Source organism: Ambystoma mexicanum, chromosome 11, assembly GCF_040938575.1.
Source record: "Ambystoma mexicanum isolate Mex_15411 chromosome 11, UKY_AmexF1_1, whole genome shotgun sequence".
Lineage (NCBI taxonomy): Eukaryota > Metazoa > Chordata > Amphibia > Caudata > Ambystomatidae > Ambystoma > Ambystoma mexicanum.
Window position 1 is genome coordinate 1,128,554,572 of NC_090934.1, and position 18,021 is coordinate 1,128,572,592.

At 50.4% G+C, this 18,021-nt stretch overlaps 1 protein-coding gene and 1 long non-coding RNA gene across 3 annotated transcripts in view; one reads left to right on the forward strand and one right to left on the reverse strand.

Moving 5' to 3' along the window:
• The window catches only part of LOC138504182 (uncharacterized), a 31,032-nt gene extending 21,599 nt beyond the window's left edge, over positions 1–9,433 (forward strand). The window contains exon 2 of the long non-coding RNA XR_011279789.1: positions 9,248–9,433. This is a non-coding gene — a long non-coding RNA (uncharacterized lncRNA). The remainder of the gene's footprint in view (positions 1–9,247) is intronic.
• The window catches only part of LACTB (lactamase beta), a 1,309,212-nt gene that overhangs the window by 1,179,108 nt on the left and 112,083 nt on the right, over positions 1–18,021 (reverse strand). The window lies entirely within an intron of this gene.

The following is an 18,021-nucleotide window of genomic DNA, read 5'->3' on the forward strand; positions in this document are numbered from 1 at the left end:
GTCATTACTCTGTCTACCTAGTGTGAAGACTAAACTGCGTGCTAGTGTTGGAAGGGCGTGGCTAGCAGCAGAGTGATGAAGACGTGAGTCTCCGAGCTCTCTCAACCGCCGACAAACATCCTGTAAAATAGCCTGCTATTCTTGTAAACCCTGAGGGGAAAACCATCCCTGTGGAGCGACAAATGAGTGGGGAACATTTGGGCGAAAAACGGAATCAAAAATCAGACCGGCCAGCAATATACAAGCCGTGGAAGAAATCAGCGTGTATTCGAGGCCAAGAAGAAATCGGCAGGGGCGACGGCATCAACTTCCACTTCCCCGCCGGACGCCAAGGGGAAGAAGCTGGATGCCATGAGACGAGGGGTTCTCTCGTCGGCAGCGACGACCATCAAGGCAGCCAACGCCCTCGCGATCGTGGCGCGCTACGACAGGGAGCTGTGGTTCAAGATCGCTCCCATCCTGGACTTCCTCCCAGATAACAAGAGGGCAGAAGCCCTTGAAATCGTGCAGGAAGGAAGTGGCATCGGACCACGCCATCACGGTGGCCACGGACATCGCCGACACCGGCTTTCGCCAGATGGGCAACAGCGTTTGCCATCACTAACGCGGTTGGCTCAGGGCCACTGATTTCCGTCAGGACGTGCAGACCAGGGTACTGGACATGCCCTTCGACGGGAACAACCTGTTCGGCAAGGCAGTGGACGAGTCGCTGCAGGCCATCAAGGTGGACTCCGAGACGGCCCGGGCCCTGGGTTCTCTCCATCAGCGCCGGCAGTCCTTTCGGACCTCCGGTGGCAAGTCTCGAGGTGCCTCCAAAGGATTCGGCGGCAATGCCTCGTCGTACCGCCAGGCAGCCCACTCCTCGTCGCAGGAAGCCTACAGATGCTGCAACAAGACAGGAGGACCGCCGTCGTCGCCAAGGAGGCAAAGGTGGCAAGGCCTCGGCGAAACAAGACTGAACCGACCGTGACGCCGGGCTCCCACCCGAGCACCCCGGTGGGAGGCCGGCTGGCGAAATTCATCAGCGTGTGGGAGTCCATCTCCACCGACCGTTGGGTGCTGGCCAACAGGCACTCCCTGGAGTTCCAAAGAAAGTGTCCCCGTTTCCCACCTGTGGCCAGGAAGGAAAACCATGTGCCACAGCTGCTTCTGGAGGTACGAGTAATGCTGAGAAAGGGCGCAATAGAACTCTTCCCAAAGAGGCTCCGGGGCTCCGGAGTATACTCGCGGTACTTCCTTGTCCGAAAGAAGACCGGCGGCTGGCGGCCCTTCCTAGACCTGCGCCGCCTCAACAAATACATCAAGTTCCGGATGGTCACCCTTCAGCACGTGCTGGGACAATTGGAGGAAGGCGACTTCCTGTCATCGCTGGACTTGGAGGATGCTTACTTCCACATCCCCATACGAAAAGGACATCGAAAGTTCTTAAGTGCGGCACTACCAGTTCAAGGCCCTGCCCTTCGGGTTGAAGTCGGCGCCAAGGGTCTTCACTAAGTGCCTGTCACCGGTGGCGGCGCGGTTGCAGGGGATCCACGTATACCCCTATCTGGACGATTGGCTCATCCGAGCAAAGTCAAGAGAACTCGATCACACAGCGAAGACCGTCCGCCTGCTCACAGAACTGGGATTCTCGATCAACTTTGCAAAGTCCCACTTGGTACCGTCGCAAGACGCCCTGTTCCTGGGAGCCAGACTCGACACAGTGGCACGGTTGGCTTCACCGTCGGAGGAGAGGACGAAAGCCATCATGGGCAAGGTACAACGACTGTTGACCATGGAAGTGGCCAGGGTGAGGTCCATCAAGTCCCTGCTCGGCATGATGTCGTTGTGCATCTAACTCGTGCGTCTGTGAAAGTTGCGGATGCGGCCACTGCAGGAGTTCCTCGACGCCCGTTGGATGCAAGCGGCGGGCAGCTTCGAAGACAGGATCTCCCTCAATGAGACTTTCCGCCAGGCGATCCGGTGGTGGGGCAACCGCGCGCATCTAGCAGCGGGCATGAACTTCTAGACCCCGGCACATCAGGAAACTGTGACGACGGACGCCTCCCTATAAGGATGGGGAGCGCACACCAGAGATGCCTTTGGCTCCCGGAGGAGAGGTCACTATACATCAACATCCTGGAGCTCCGAGCCATGTTCTGGGCCCTCAGGTCGTTCCTTCCGTCCCCCAAGGGCAAAGTGGTAAGGGTCTTCACCGACAACACCACCACGATGTTCTACATCAGGAAGCAGGGGGGCACCAGATCCCCGACTCTATCCAAGGAAGCGCAGGATCTGTGGCAATGGACCGTTGCCCAAGGGATGTTCCTGGTACCCTTCCATCTGGCAGGAATAAAGAACACAATCGCCGACTCACTCAGCAGGGAGCTGCGCTCGTGCCACGAGTGGGAGCTTCGGCAGGATCAAGTGGATCTCCTATTCTGACGATGGTCCCCAGATTGATCTATTTGCGAAGGCGACGAACACCAAGTGCCAGATGTTCGCCAGCAGGTTTCCCCGGCCGGGGAGCATGGGCGATGCCTTCTCATTCCCCTGGGACGGCCTGTTCCTGTATGCGTTCCCACCATTGCCGTTGCTGCTGCGATTCATCAGTCAACTCAGACGGTCCTGGTGCAGGATGACCCTCGTCGCACCGGCGTGGCCGAGGAAGATTTGGTTCCTGGACCTTCTGGACATGTCAGCGTCCCCCCCCCCCCAGTCAAACTGCCGACGGATGCGGATCTTCTCGCCAGGGAAGGATGCGCCATTCGACATCACGACCCAGGATCGCTGAACCTGCAGGCCTGTCACCTGCAGCACTAGAGTTCTGAGGGTACGATATCCCGGCGGACTGCAAGGAGGTGCTTGCAAAGGCCAGGGCTTCCTCGACTCTTACGTGCTATGGACATAAATGGAAGAGGTTCTCTGTCTGGTGCCGTGCACAGAAGATCAACCCTCTGCGGATTATGGCCCCTCAAGTGCTGCCGTACTTGCTGTCGCTGGCCAAGGCAGGGCTGGCTCATGCCTCCATCAAAATCCATCTAGCGGCGATCTCCCGCTACACCAGAACTCTGGGGTTGTCGTCGCTGTGGTCTCATCGCCTGGTGAAGGAGTTCATGAAAGGACTGTTCCGCTTGTACCCGCCGGTGAAGGATCTGACCCCGGTGTGGAAGCTCAACGTGGTGCTGACCAGGCTCATGGGTCTGCCATTCGAGCCTTTGCATTCGGCACCGTTGAAGTTCCTATCGTGGAAGACAGCGTTTCTTGTGGCCATCACCTCCGTACGACGAGTGGGAGAGATCCAGGCCCTCTCCTGTAAACCTCCATATCTGACATTCCACGAGACTAGGGTAGTGCTGAGGACGCACCCCTCCTTCATGCCCAAGGTGCCGTCGGACTTCCATCTCAACGAGCCCTTGGTGTTACCTGTTTTATTCCCGTCGCCTTCGTCGCCGGCTGAGAGGACTTTGCACTCGCTGGATGTGTCTAGAGCGCTGAAGTTCTACGTGGACCGCACGAAGAGTCTTTGGAAGACGTCACAGCTGTTTGTGAACTTTGGCCCTGTGAACCAAGGGAAGGCCCTCTCGAAGGCTTCCATTTCCAGATGGCTCTCTGGCTGCATCATGCACTGTCACCAGTTGGCAAACCGACCGTTGCGCGGCCGTCCGAGAGCCCATTCGACCAGAGCGATCGCTGCTACCACGGCATTCCTGTCTGGTGTGCCCCTGCTGGACATCTGCAGGGCTGCTACATGGAGGTCGACGCACACCTTCACAAGATTCTACTGCGTCGATCAGGATTCCAGGGAGGAGTCCAGGGTCGGCCAAGCAGTTTTGCGCAACCTGTTCGCCTGAGGTGAGCCTTGTGAGGAGGTAAGAGATGCTTAATGTTGAGTTGTTGTATTGCTTAATGTTGAGCCTTTTTTGCCACCTCCCGTGGTTCTGCTATGTATTCTTTATTCATGAGCATGTGAATCCATGCCAGATCCCATGATGGAGAAGGAACAAGTTACTTACCTGTAACTGTTGTTCTCCAGCATGGGTCTGACATGGATTCACATGCGAACCCTCCCGCCTTCCCCTCTGCGGCTCTTCACTTGGTCATACTGCCACTTTACGTGCTACCAAATCTGAGGATGGCTGCCAGAGGCGGGGCTTAGGGAGAGGGCAGTCATTGGCTGTGGTCAGTATGACACAGAGATCAGTGATTGGTTATTACTACGAAAGACAGATCAGAAACAAAACTGATACTGGTTTTTTCTTTACCGAGGATTCCCAGCCTGACGACAGGGAATATTCATGAGCATGTGAATCCATGCCAGACCCATGCTGGAGAACAACAGTTACAGGTAAGTAACTTGTTCCTTCCTTTTCACCTGGCGGGAGTCAAAAACAGTGACGACTCCCTCAGCAGGGAGCTGTGCTCTTGCCACGAGTGGGAGCTTCTGCAGGGTGAAGTGGACAACTTCTTCCTCAAGTGGGGCAGTCCTCACATCAATCTGTTATCGACGGCGATGAACACCGAGTGCCGGAGGTTCACCATCAGCTTCCCCCAGCCGGGGAGCATGGGGAAGGCATTCACCTTCCCTTTGGGAAGGCCTGTTCCTGTATGCGTTCCCTCCGTTGCTGCTGCTACTGCAAGTCATCGGTCAACTCAAACAGTGCTGGTTCAGGATGATCCTCGTCGCACCAGTGTGGCCGAAGCAAATCTGGTACCCGGACCTTCTCAGCATGTCCGTGTCCCCTCCAGTCAAGCTACCAGTGGTCGTGGATCTTCTCGCCAGGGTAGGAGGCGCAATACTGCACCACGACCCAAGATTGCTGAACCTGAAGCCCTGGCTTCTGCAGCATTCGAGTTCGGTGGTTAGGAGCTGCCTGCGGACTGCAGGGAGGTCCTCGCCAAGGCCAGGGAGTCGTGGACTCTGAAGTGTTACAGACACAAACGGAAGCGTTTCGCGACCTGGTGCCGATCACAGAAGATTAACCCTCTGAGGGTCACGGCCCACAAGTCCTTCCAACTTGTCGTTGGCTATGTCAGGGCTGGCGCACGTCGCCATCCTGGTGCATCTGGCGGCTTTCTCCCGCTACACCAGGACTCCAGGACAGTCTTTGCTTTGGTCGCACCATCTAGTCATGGAGATCATTAGGGAACTGTTCCGATCGCTCCCGCCGGTGAAGGCGCTGCCCCGGTGTGGGAACACAACGTGGTGCAGACTAGGCTCACGGGGCCCCTTTCTACCCTATGCATAAAGCTCTGCTCAAGTTCCTTCTTGGAAGACAGGTTTCCTCGTGGCCATTACCTCTGCCAGGAGAGTAGGTGAGATCCATGCCCTGTCCTGCAAGCAGCCTTATTTCACTTTCGACGAGACGAGGGTGGTGCTGCGGACGCAGCCCTACTTCATGGCCAAGTTTCCATCCGAATTTCATGTGAACGAACCCTTGGTGTTGCCTGTGTTTTTTCTGACTCCTTCGTCGCCGGCTTAAAAGACTTTGCACTCACTGGATGTGGCTTGAGGGCTGAAGTTTTAGGTGGCCCGCACAAAGAGTTTCCGGAAGGCTTCTCGGCTTTTTGTTAACTTTGGTCCTGTGAACAATGGGAAGGCCTTGTCCAAGGCTTCCATCTCCCATTGTCACTAGTTGGCAAACCAACCGCTGGCTGGCCGTCCGAGAGCCCACTCCACCAGAGCGATTGCTGCGACGACTGCGTTCCTGTCTGTTGTGCCCCTGCTAGACCTCTGCAGGGCTGCTACGTGGAGGTCTACCCACACCTTCACAAAATTCTACTGCATTGACAGGGATTTCAGAGAGGAGTACAGAGTCGGCCAAGCAGTGCTACGCAACCTGGTTGCTTGAAGGTGAGGAGGTAAGAGTAATTCCTTCTGTTGAGCCTTGCCACCTCCCATGGGCGTGTATGTATGTACTGCTATTTTATTTATTTCCATTTTTAAAGCGCTCACACAGGCCACGGGCATCGAGGCGCTGTTACAGGAATTGGTTTTTTTTTGGTTGCATAATTGTTTTTCTTTTTTGTCTTAGTTGCGTATTTATAACGCGCTTAAACACCCAGAGGTTTCTAAGCGCGGACCCGGGAATCGAACCTGTGTTGCTTCGTGTCGTCTTGCTTCCAAGGCGCGCACGTTGCCGCTGAGCTATCCTCCCGGGCTATGTATTCTTTATTCATGTGCATGTGAATGCATGCTAGACCCCATGCTGGAGAAGGAACAAGTTACTTACCTGTAACTGTTGTTCTCCAGCATGGGTCTGGCATGGAATCACATGTGAACCCTCCTGCCCCTCTGGGGCTCTTCTTGGTCATACTGCCACTTTACGTGCTACCAAATCTGAGGATGGCTGCCAGAGGAGGGGCTTAGGGAGAGGGCAGTCATTGGCTGGTGGCAGTATGACCCATAGCTCAGACATTGGTTTATAGGAGAAAGACAGTTTATAAACAAAAGTGAAACTTTTTTTTCTTATACCGAGGATTCCCAGCCCGACGACAGGGAATATTCATGAGCATGTGATTCCGTGCCAGACCCATGCTAGAGAACAACAGTTACAGGTAAGTAACTTGTTCCTTACCCTACTTCCCCCTTGCTTTCCACACCCTCTACCTAACTCTCTTTCCGGTTACCCTACCTCCCTGTGCCTATCCAATCCAACAGACCCTAGCCCTCTATCCCTGAGGGGTTACTGTGTCCTGTGTACTACTATAGTGCAGGTGCCATAACCCTATGGGGATGCACAAGTTTGTGCTGCCCCTGCGTAACAGACAGAGGACCTGTGACACCTGGAGACACGGCTTTGTAATGCTAGTGTGTAAAATTTGAGCCAGGATAACATGGCGTCGATGCGCAGCCATTTTGAACACTCATCTACCATTGCTGCCTACATTGCCCACAATGGTGGCAAGGATCAAGTTCAAGACCCTCTGCATTGTCCACAAGTCTTTCTGGGGACTGGGACCGCACTACTTACAACTCTCTCTTCCTAAACATGTCCCTTCTCGAGCTCTCCGCTCATCCACCTCCAACTCTCTGAGGGTCAGTCGCTTTTCAAAGCAAAAAGTTGGGGGCAGATCTCTTTCTTCGGCTGGGGCCTCCCTCTGGAACAGCCTCCCTGCCTCTCTCAAACTTGAGCAGAACTACCTCTGGTCCCAGAAGCAACTCAAGACCTTCCTCTTTGCTTCTGCTTTCTCTCTTCCTCTCCCCTGCTGATGACCCGTCTGGTCCACGCACTGGTCACCCTCTGAAGTTGGGCCCAAGTCCCTGCCTGTCCAGTTGCACCTTGCACTGCCTTTTGGCTGCCCCAGCACTTGGGGTCTGTATCTGTAACCCTACATCCCCTTCGCTCTGCACTTATGAGCCACCCGTTGGCTGCACTTTTGATTACCTGCACTGAGCCACCCGCTGGCTGCACCTTTGATTACATCCCCTTCCCTGCACTTGCGTGATCTAAATGACAAGGCCTAGTAAGATTGTTGTTTCGTCCTCCCTCTGTTTCCCCATCCTCGTCTTCTCTGGCCTAGAAACACTTGTGTATAGGCGCGTTATAAATTCCATATCATACATTAAAATACAAGCCTACCTGAAACACCACAACATCCTCAGCCCTCACCAGTCAGGCTTCAGACCTGTCCATGGCACAGAATACTTCCTCCTTGACCTGAAAAACCAACTCGACGATATCCACGACACTGGCAACCTAGCCCTCCTCCTTCTCGATCCATCGGCAGCGTTTGACCTGGTCAACCACCAAACACTCTGCCACCACCTCACTTTAGCTGCCAACATTTCAACCAAGTCCACCAAATGGATTGCCTAATTTCTTGCAGGCACACAGTGTCTATGCTGGAAGCACTGCTGCCCATCCAACTCAAGTTCCCTGCGGGGTCCCTCAAGGCTCATACCAACTATGCCGATGATACCCAAATCCGCATTCCCCTCTCAGGGATTTATGACCAAGACTACAGCTACATCAACAGAATGTATGACACTATCCAAGCATCGTTGGCCGCCAGGTTGGCCTGGGGCATAAAATTGTCGCAGGCACCAATGAAAAAGTGACCCACAGTTGCAAATGGCAATTCATTCCTTTTGTAACAGACTGGTTGAATTGTACACAAGTGGGAGTTTTTTGATACAATGTGATGCAAATTGTGAAATTTAGGAATATGTATTCAGGAACAATGGTCAAAACTACTAGCCGCATAAAATATAAATTTTTTATACAATTATGACTTTCCTGGACATTAGTCCGGAAAATCTGAATTCTGAAAGCTCAATTCCGTGGTCTTTAGTCACGTGGGGAGAAGAAGTCGGAAGAGCATGATGTTCACACCTACGCACAAAGGCAGAGTGTGCCTTCACTCCCCTGAATTCTTCAGTAGCAAGGAACATTTCCAAGGACGAGTTCAACGCCCTAATTGACAGCAGACCACTGAGGTGATGATGGATGATCATGTTAATTGTTGGGAAGCTGTGGTTAAGACTAGCTTATCTGCACCGGGACGCTCAGCCTGAGAGCTGCTAACATAGGTTGGGAGGGTACTGACAGAGGTTGGAAAGTTACCGATGATAAAGGACCGCATGATCAAGGGTCCTATAGTTGTGAAGCCAATTAGACGTCGTATATTTAGTGACATTTATAGTGACATTTTAGGGAAGGGCTTAGTTGCCCCGCCTGATGTTAAGAAGCCTATCACTTTATTTCACTGCCCAAACGAGTATGGATAGTATACCTAGATGATTCGTTTAGACCCTATCGCATTCACCCGTAGGTATTTAAGTTTTCCCACGTAGGATGACATGAGTGATACACAGGTTAACGTCATCAATGACGAATATTTACTATAAAGGTGTCATTTTTTTAATGAAACGCTTTGAGATAGTGATGAGACATCTGCTGATGTCCGTTATCATTCCTGTTTTAGATAATTGATATTAAAACACTTATCCTTTTGCCAACTACCCGAGTTGTTTCGATTATTGCTGTTTGAATACAATTCTGCATCCCCATCTATCTCAAGGGTATTGCTATCTCATCTTAGAGGGCTGGAAGGTCCAGTTCACTCTGATGACATGTACATTGTAATTTTTAATTTCACATTAATATTATAAATATATGTACCTTGATGCACCATTTGCTGTATAGGGGCATTATAAATACCAAATAAATTATTGATTAATATGTTCATGCTGTCATACGTTACATTTTGGTGGCTATTGCATGCATCCCAATCTTTGAGCCTTACTTTATCTCTTTACACTTAGAGAGAAGTCATCCTCATTGGAGCATTCCGCGTTGGCTTGTGTGGATGACCTCAATTTCGCACCAACCTCCTGAGTGCCATTGTTTCGAAGTTGTCCAAAAATAAATGTTCTTGCTGGTTTTTGCAATTTATTTTCTGTTAATACATATTTCATTGTAAAGAATAAAATGATCAGCGTAAAACTTGATTGCTTCTCTACTACTTTGCTTCTTTGTGTTAACATTGATCAAATCAGCGTAACTTCAAATGGCCTTCAACTATACAGAATGTGGGCCAATAAAGCAAATGGGGGCTTATACATCTATGCTTGCTGACAGGAGCAACAGAGTGGGATGGAACATCACATACTATCCAGTAGGAACTATTTGGCTGTGCCTTGAAACTTCATCCTGGAGAACTCCTTGGTAGTGCTAAAGAACATATAATTCATAAGCTATACAGAATATATAATTTGCATCCGTTTTATGACATTTTTGACTGGGGTGTATGAGGTGTTGATGATGTGTGCAGTCTGGTGGGTGTACACCCAGACTGGGTTCTGGCTGCGTTAGGCCTGTAGGACGCTTATATGTGCAGCAAGGCCGGTTTGTAATGGGATATAGCTGCTTTTTATTAGAGTGATGACGTGTTTGTGGGGTAGTGGTCATATGTGAGCAGCTTGGCCGAATTGATTGAGGGGTAGAGGTGCACTCTAATTGTGTAATGTGTAAAGTAGAGAGTAAGCATAGTGATATGATATGATATGATGTTCCATCCACACGGCGATTAAGCGCAATGCGCTTCAAAGGCATTCGATGACAAGGGAGGGAAAGCGGGAGAAAGCAAAGACACTCCCACAGGGCATGAACAGCACAAATGTGAAGACTAGCTACTACACTCGGTCTAGAGACACCTCGACAGTGCAGGTGCCTGGGCACAGACAGGAGGGCATGCCTGGGAACTGTAAACGAGGACCGGAGGGGTTGGGTACACAGGGGCATCGCAGGGGACCGGGGGTGGGGGCAAACCGCAACAGCATGCAGGGGACCAGAGGGTACAGAGAGAAATCACAGTACCAGAGGGGCTGGGGGTATACAGCGACATCAAGGGCGACCAGAGGGGGCTGGGGCAACACAGCGACAACATGGGACACGAGAGGGGCATGGGGTAGATGGCGATATCTTAGGGGACCAGGCGAGAAGCTGGCAGCATCACACTGAACCGGAGGTTGTTGGAGGGGCAGTGACGAGATGTGAACCAGGGGGTCTGCGCACACAGTGAAACGTTGGGACCTAAGGGGTTGTGGGCACACAGTGATGACGAGGGAAATAAGGGCGGGGGTACCAGCGACAACTGGCGGATAGGAGATCAAGAAACTCTTATCCGTTAAGACTAGTGATCTGACCAATCAGGGAGGTGGGCGGGCTGGGAGACGGGCGGGGATCAGGAAGAGGAAGCTGGTGGGGAAGGCAGGGAGAGGGATTCACTGAGGCACGGAGCACAGATTAATACAATTAAATGGCAAAAACAGGCTCGGAGGAACTTTTAGATGCTTTCCACTCGCCTCGCTTTCACGAAGCGATTATTACCCAAAGCAAAGACATTGGGTAATAATTGTATTATCGCTGTGTTGCAACTAACCAACGATCCACGGCTATTCACAGATAAGCATGCCGCTCCGTCCATGTTACCAAAATTGAACAAGGTTTATAATTTGCTTATGTTTCCAATCTATTCAGATCCCTTATGGTATACTAGAGGTTGTGGGGTTGTTTGATGGTTTAGAAACCGATATTCATCTCTGCACCACTGGTGCACCGGAAGTTGATTTGCCACAGTGTGCCTCATATCCCAAACAGAACGGCCCTCCTAATTGGCTAATAGTCACCAAAGAGCTATAAACCCAATCGGAGGGTTGGGCTAGCCAACTATGATTCTATGAAGGCCACTTGCCTCCGGAACTAATACATTTGTGTCCTGCTGTGAGCAGTTAATGATCGTCAGGTAAAGGAGGAGTGCTTCAGTTTAAAGAGTTTCGAGTACAGAAGCAGCCAGGCACATATGATGTGTCCTTGAAGGATGCAAAGATGGCAGTGATTGTCTCCAATTGTCCAGATAGCTGCGGTTTTTTTCGAGATGGGATGTGTAGTGTGCAGTCAGTTGTAGCGTTGTTTTCAGAATGAGTGCAATTGTTTCAGTGAGGGGAGGCGGGACAGGACTTCTCGTCAATGGTGTGATAATTGCACGAGAGAAGCCGCACTTTTCACCTGGTGTGTGATACTTAGCAACACTTTATGCGTCAGGTTCCCATACAGTCCCCAGGCGGTGTTTGAGCACATTTAATTTACTTTATTGAATTTGTATTGCGCACCGGAGAACCCGGAAGCTTAAGGGCGCAGACAAGACAAACAACATAAATACATATAAGGGTCGATAACAAGATAAGAGCAAAATGGGCAAGACATAACAATCACCATCCACTTAGTAACTGCAGTTCAAGTATTGAGAAAATCAGAGTAAGCATGTTAACAATAATCAGGAAGAGGAAGAACCATAAGAAACTCTCTGAAGATCTAAATTCTAAGAATAATGTTACAGTTTGAGGTCCCTTTGGGTAGATATTTGCATCGTCTGAGAAAAGCAGGCAAGGTGCTGGCCCCACAGCCCACCAAAATGCAGTCACAATTGGGTAGCAGACACCAGTCACTCAGATCTATCCTCCGAATGATCCTTAAGTCCTTGAGTCCGACTACTCCTGGGACAGTTCTGTGGCACAACCAAGCGAGAACCTTATTGCGCAGGGCTTCTTTGGGCTCTTTTTCTTTAGTTTTCTGAATGTTCGTTATAATGAAATATCTTTGATCCATTACAAAGTCATGAGTGTTCGAGTCCATTAAGTCCATTACCTTAGGCATATGTGATTTTTTTTTTTTTTTTTTTACTGGCAGATTTCATAGGGAAGTGCTTTTCAATTTGGCATTCATGACTGTGGGATGTTTAACCTCTTTATGGCCAGCACTCAGCTCATGCAGAGATAAGGAAGGAACAGTTTCCTGTAATAAGTCTACGCTAGGGATTTTTGCCTTTTCATCGCATGCCAATATTGGCCCCATAGAACTCAGGGATTCCTCAATACAGAGGCCAGTTTGAGTGGCTTGATCTGTCATTTCCCTTTGTGAAAGAGTTTGGCTGGCAGTGTTTACCCTTAGTGCCTGTAGCATCAGCGCTAGCATGCCCATGTGTCTGGGATGCAGAGTTCAATTTAGGCACCCATAGGTCTGCTGCCCAATCGTTTAATGCACCCGACAAAAAGCCACGGTCAAATGGGTCCTTAGAAAGTAGTAGCTCTTTAGCAATATTGGCCATAAGGTCGGGCCAATTGGAGGAGAGCCGAATGCTTGGATTGATCAAAATTGGGTGTACTCCTCCCTTGTGGGGCAAGATTGAATATACCCCTACCTTGAGGGGCAATGGCAGGTAAGGTTATGGGTATCTCAGGCTTTGGCGATGGTAGATCATTAGAGGTCTACACAGTCACTGTGTCATCCATGGTGCTATGCAGACTTACTATGGGTACATGTACTTTACGATTTTCCTTCAGTGAAAGACTATCCAAGACCCGCGTTGAGTTTGGTGCTTCGAATCCGGAGAACACACAACCAGCCCTCTGCAAGAATATTTTATATGTTACCCATATATGCTTCAAGTACTCCCAGGGCGTTAAGTGGGGTAAGAAAGTAAGGTGGTGGGGGCTCATTTGGGGGTGTGTCTTGCATGATGGCCATGGTCTAATACCTGATGGGGGTGGCCTACCTACGAACATTTTAAAAATGGTGTGGCCTGCTAACTAAGTGCATATCACAACACAGTGTGCTTGCTTCATTCCTTAAAGTATTAGAAATCAATGCTCAATATCATTAATTATTGGACCCTCACAAAAGGGTAGTTGTTTTATTAGCAGGTTCATTAGCATCCCATTACATAGTTTGGGCAAGACTAACCCTTCAAAGGCACTACTCATCTCCTCTGTCGGGCTGTGAAAGGGAGGCCCAGGCAATTCAGACACTTTCATCTGCCTACAGCACCCAAGCAGCTAGTTTTTTGCAAATAGCCTCTCCGTCCATCCAGTGCCTTATGAGTGGGAAAGCAGCCAGAGCCAGCCCTGAGCCTTGAAGGGACAAGCATAGAGGAAAGCAACAGGGGATAGCAGGAGCCTTGAAGGGGCAAGCGTAGAGGAGAGCAACAGGGGGACAGCAGGAGCCTTGAAGGGGCAAGCGTAGAGGAGAACAGGGGGACAGCAGGAGCCTTGAATGGGCAAGCGTAGAGGAGAGCAACACGGGGAGAGCAGGAGCCTTAAAGGGGCCAGCGTAGAGGAGAGCAGCAGGGGGACAGCAGGAGCCTTGAAGGGGCAAGCATAGAGGAGAGCAACAGGGGGATAGCAGGAGCACCCGTGGAGCCTCATAAGGATCCCGACAAGTGCAACCCCGACGAGTGCAACAGGTGAGGCACCTCTATTAATGCAAACACACAGAGGAAGATACCGTAGGACATAGCAAGGGAGGGAGGAGGCTCCGGACCACAGAGCAGTCAGCTATACAAAGAGGACTACCTCACAACCTCCACCACACCAACCATCCAGGAGAAGATTGAGGCCAGGAAGGGCCAAGGCACCGCACCCAAGAGGGGCAAAGCGGACACCTCAGGCAGGGGGGTCGCTGGGAGACATTTCCCCCTAAAAGCGGGGGATGTAAAGGACTAGGGGCCCTGCAGACCTGGTCCAGGAGAGACAACCCGCCAGGTATAGCCCCATGACCTCCACGAGGAGAGAATCCCCAAGTAGCTGCAGAAAATAGGTCCCACAAAAGGAGGCCCGGTTGAGAAGGAGGGGGACCCACCAGCACCTCATCACCACAAGACCGGGCCTCAAAGACATTACATAAAGGAGTTTCCACCCCCCTTCCCCCCATGAGGCTAGAGGGGTCCGAGAGGCCCAGAACCAGAATAAAATCACCAGGGAGGCTAAACTTTAAGGCAAAATGAAAGCCTGGGGAGGGCAACCGCCACAATAGATAACACCAAAAGGGGTGGGGGGGGGCCTTGGAATTAAAAATGGGCCCAGACAAGTCTGCAGGTTGTACAGCTGGGGAAAGGAAAAGACTCCATTTTTTTTAAAAAACATTTTTTATTGTGTTTGGTTAAAATTTACCTTTGCAAAACAATCATCACATTAACAGTAAAATGTGTAAACTCCTAAGCAAAAACAGCGTTAATACTCTAAAAGAACAAAAGAAAAAATGAAAGGACTCAATACCCGCGATTCCACAGTGGATTCGCCACCAGAATTTGCTTAGGCTGGCGAAATGATGCAACATGGGGTTAAAAATGCTGAGGCACAGCTCCAGTTGCCCGGGAAGGACGGCGCCAAGCCACCATAGGGTCATATTGGCACAATTCCTCACAGGCGGCTTTGCAGGGCATCAGAAAATTGCATTTTATGTGCCGTCAGAATTTGCTTAGGCTGCCGTCTGATTTTGCAATCTCACCATAAATGATGTAACATAGGGTACAAAATTGCCACCATAGGGTTAATGCTGCACTGCCCTGTACAACACAGGTTTAAAATGTATAACACAAATTGCTAACATAGGGTTTATGCTGACTGCTCCGTACAACATATGGTTGGCTACAAAAAACAATGTCAAAAAATGCCATTGCAAGCATTTTCTGACGGGTTAATGCTATGCTGCACTGCCCTGCACAACATAGGGTTAAAATAGATAATATGTCCTGCAGAAACATAGGGTTAATGTACAGCTGCCCCTGCCCCTGTCCCCGGTGCCCCTGCCCCTGCCCCGTAGACCAGAAAGCATTTTCTGACGACAGAAAGCATTTTCTGACGGGTTAATGCACTGCCCTGCACAACATAGGGTTAAAATAAATAATATGCCCTGTGGCAACATAGGGTTAATGTACAGCTGCCCCTGCACCTTGCCCCGCTGCCCCTGCACCGTAGACCAGAAAGCATTTTCTGAAAGCAGAAAGCATTTTCTGACGGGTTAATGCACTGCCCTGCACAACATAGGGTTAAATAAATATGCCCTGTGGAAACATAGGGTTAATGTACAGCTGCCCCGGCCTCTTGCCCCGCTGCCCCTGCCCCGTAGACCAGAAAGCATATTCTGACAGCAGAAAGCATTTTCCGACGGGTTACTGCACTGCCCTGCACAACATAGGGTTAAAATAAATAATATGCCCTGTGGAAACATAGGGTTAATGTACAGCTGTCCTTGCCCCTGTCCCCGCTGCCCCTGCACCGTAGACCAGAATGCATTTTCTGACGGGTTAATGCACTGCCCTGCACAACATAGGGTTAAAATAAATAATATGCCCTGTGGAAACATAGGGTTAATGTACAGCTGCCCCTTGCCCCTGCCCCGTAGACCAGAAAGCATTTTCTGACAGCAGAAAGCATTTTCTGACGGGTTAATGCACTGCCCTGCACAACATAGGGTTAAAATAAACAATATGCCCTGTGGAAACATAGGGTTAATGTACAGCTGCCCCTGCCTCTTGCCCCGCTGCCCCTGCCCCGTAGACCAGAAAGCATTTTCTGACGGGTTAATGCACTGCCCTGCACAACATAGGGTTAAAATAAATAATATGCCCTGTGGAAACATAGGGTTAATAGGGTTAATGAACAGCTGCCCCTGCCCCGTAGACCAGAAAGCATTTTCTGACGGGTTAATGCACTGCCCTGCACAACATAGGGTTAAAATAAATAATATGCCCTGTGGAAACATAGGGTTAATAGGGTTAATGTACAGCTGCCCCTGCCTCTTGCCCCGCTGCCCCGTAGACCAGAAAGCATTTTCTGACAGCAGAAAGCATTTTCTGACGGGTTAATGCACTGCCCTGCACAACATAGGGTTAAAATAAATATGCCCTGTGGAAACATAGGGTTAATGTACAGCTGCCCCTGCCCCTGCCCCTTGCCTCTTGCCCCTGCCCCGTAGACCAGAAAGCATTTTCTGACAGCAGAAAGCATTTTCTGACGGGTTAATGCACTGCCCTGCACAGCATAGGGTTAAAATAAATAATATGCCCTGTGGAAACATAGGGTTAATGTACAGCTGCCCCTGCTCCTTGCCCCGCTGCCCCTGCCCCATAGACCAGAAAGCATTTTCTGACAGCAGAAAGCATTTTCTGACGGGTTAATGCACTGCCCTGCACAACATAGGGTTAAAATAAATATGTCCTGTGGAAACATAGGGTTAATATGGTTAATGTACAGCTGCCCCTGCCCCTGCCCCTTGCCCCTTGCCCCTGCCCTGTAGACCAGAAAGCATTTTCTGACAGCAGAAAGCATTTTCTGACGGGTTAATGCACTGCCCTGCACAACATAGGGTTAAAATAAATAATATGCCCTGTGGAAACATAGGGTTAATGAACAGCTGCCCCTGCCCCTTGCCCCGCTGCCCCTGCCCCGTAGACCAGAAAGCATTTTCTGACAGCAGAAAGCATTTTCTGACGGGTTAATGCACTGCCCTGCACAACATAGGGTTAAAATAAATAATATGCCCTGTGGAAACATAGGGTTAATAGGGTTAATGTACAGCTGCCCCTGCCCCTGTCCCTGCTGCCCCTGCCCCGTAGACCAGAAAGCATTTTCTGACGGCAGAAAGCATTTTCTGACGGGTTAATGCACTGCCCTGCACAACATAGGGTTAAAATAAATAATATGCCCTGTGGAAACATAGGGATAATAGGGTTAATGTACAGCTGCCCCTGCCCCTTGCCCCGCTGCCCCTGCACCGTAGACCAGAAAGCATTTTCTGACGGCAGAAAGCATTTTCTGACGGGTTAATGCACTGCCCTGCACAACATAGGGTTAAAATAAATATGCCCTGTGGAAACATAGGGTTAATGTACAGCTGCCCCTGCCCCTGCCCCTTGCCCCTTGCCCCTGCCCCGTAGACCAGAAAGCATTTTCTGACAGCAGAAAGCATTTTCTGACGGGTTAATGCACTGCCCTGCACAACATAGGGTTAAAATAAATATGTCCTGTGGAAACATAGGGTTAATATGGTTAATGTACAGCTGCCCCTGCCCCTGCCCCTTGCCCCTTGCCCCTGCCCTGTAGACCAGAAAGCATTTTCTGACAGCAGAAAGCATTTTCTGACGGGTTAATGCACTGCCCTGCACAACATAGGGTTAAAATAAATAATATGCCCTGTGGAAACATAGGGTTAATGAACAGCTGCCCCTGCCCCTTGCCCCGCTGCCCCTGCCCCGTAGACCAGAAAGCATTTTCTGACAGCAGAAAGCATTTTCTGACGGGTTAATGCACTGCCCTGCACAACATAGGGTTAAAATAAATAATATGCCCTGTGGAAACATAGGGTTAATAGGGTTAATGTACAGCTGCCCCTGCCCCTGTCCCTGCTGCCCCTGCCCCGTAGACCAGAAAGCATTTTCTGACGGCAGAAAGCATTTTCTGACGGGTTAATGCACTGCCCTGCACAACATAGGGTTAAAATAAATAATATGCCCTGTGGAAACATAGGGATAATAGGGTTAATGTACAGCTGCCCCTGCCCCTTGCCCCGCTGCCCCTGCACCGTAGACCAGAAAGCATTTTCTGACGGCAGAAAGCATTTTCTGACGGGTTAATGCACTGCCCTGCACAACATAGGGTTAAAATAAATAATATGCCCTGTGGAAATATAGGGATAATAGGGTTAATGTACAGCTGCCCCTTCCCCTTGCCCCGCTGCCCCTGCACCGTAGACCAGAAAG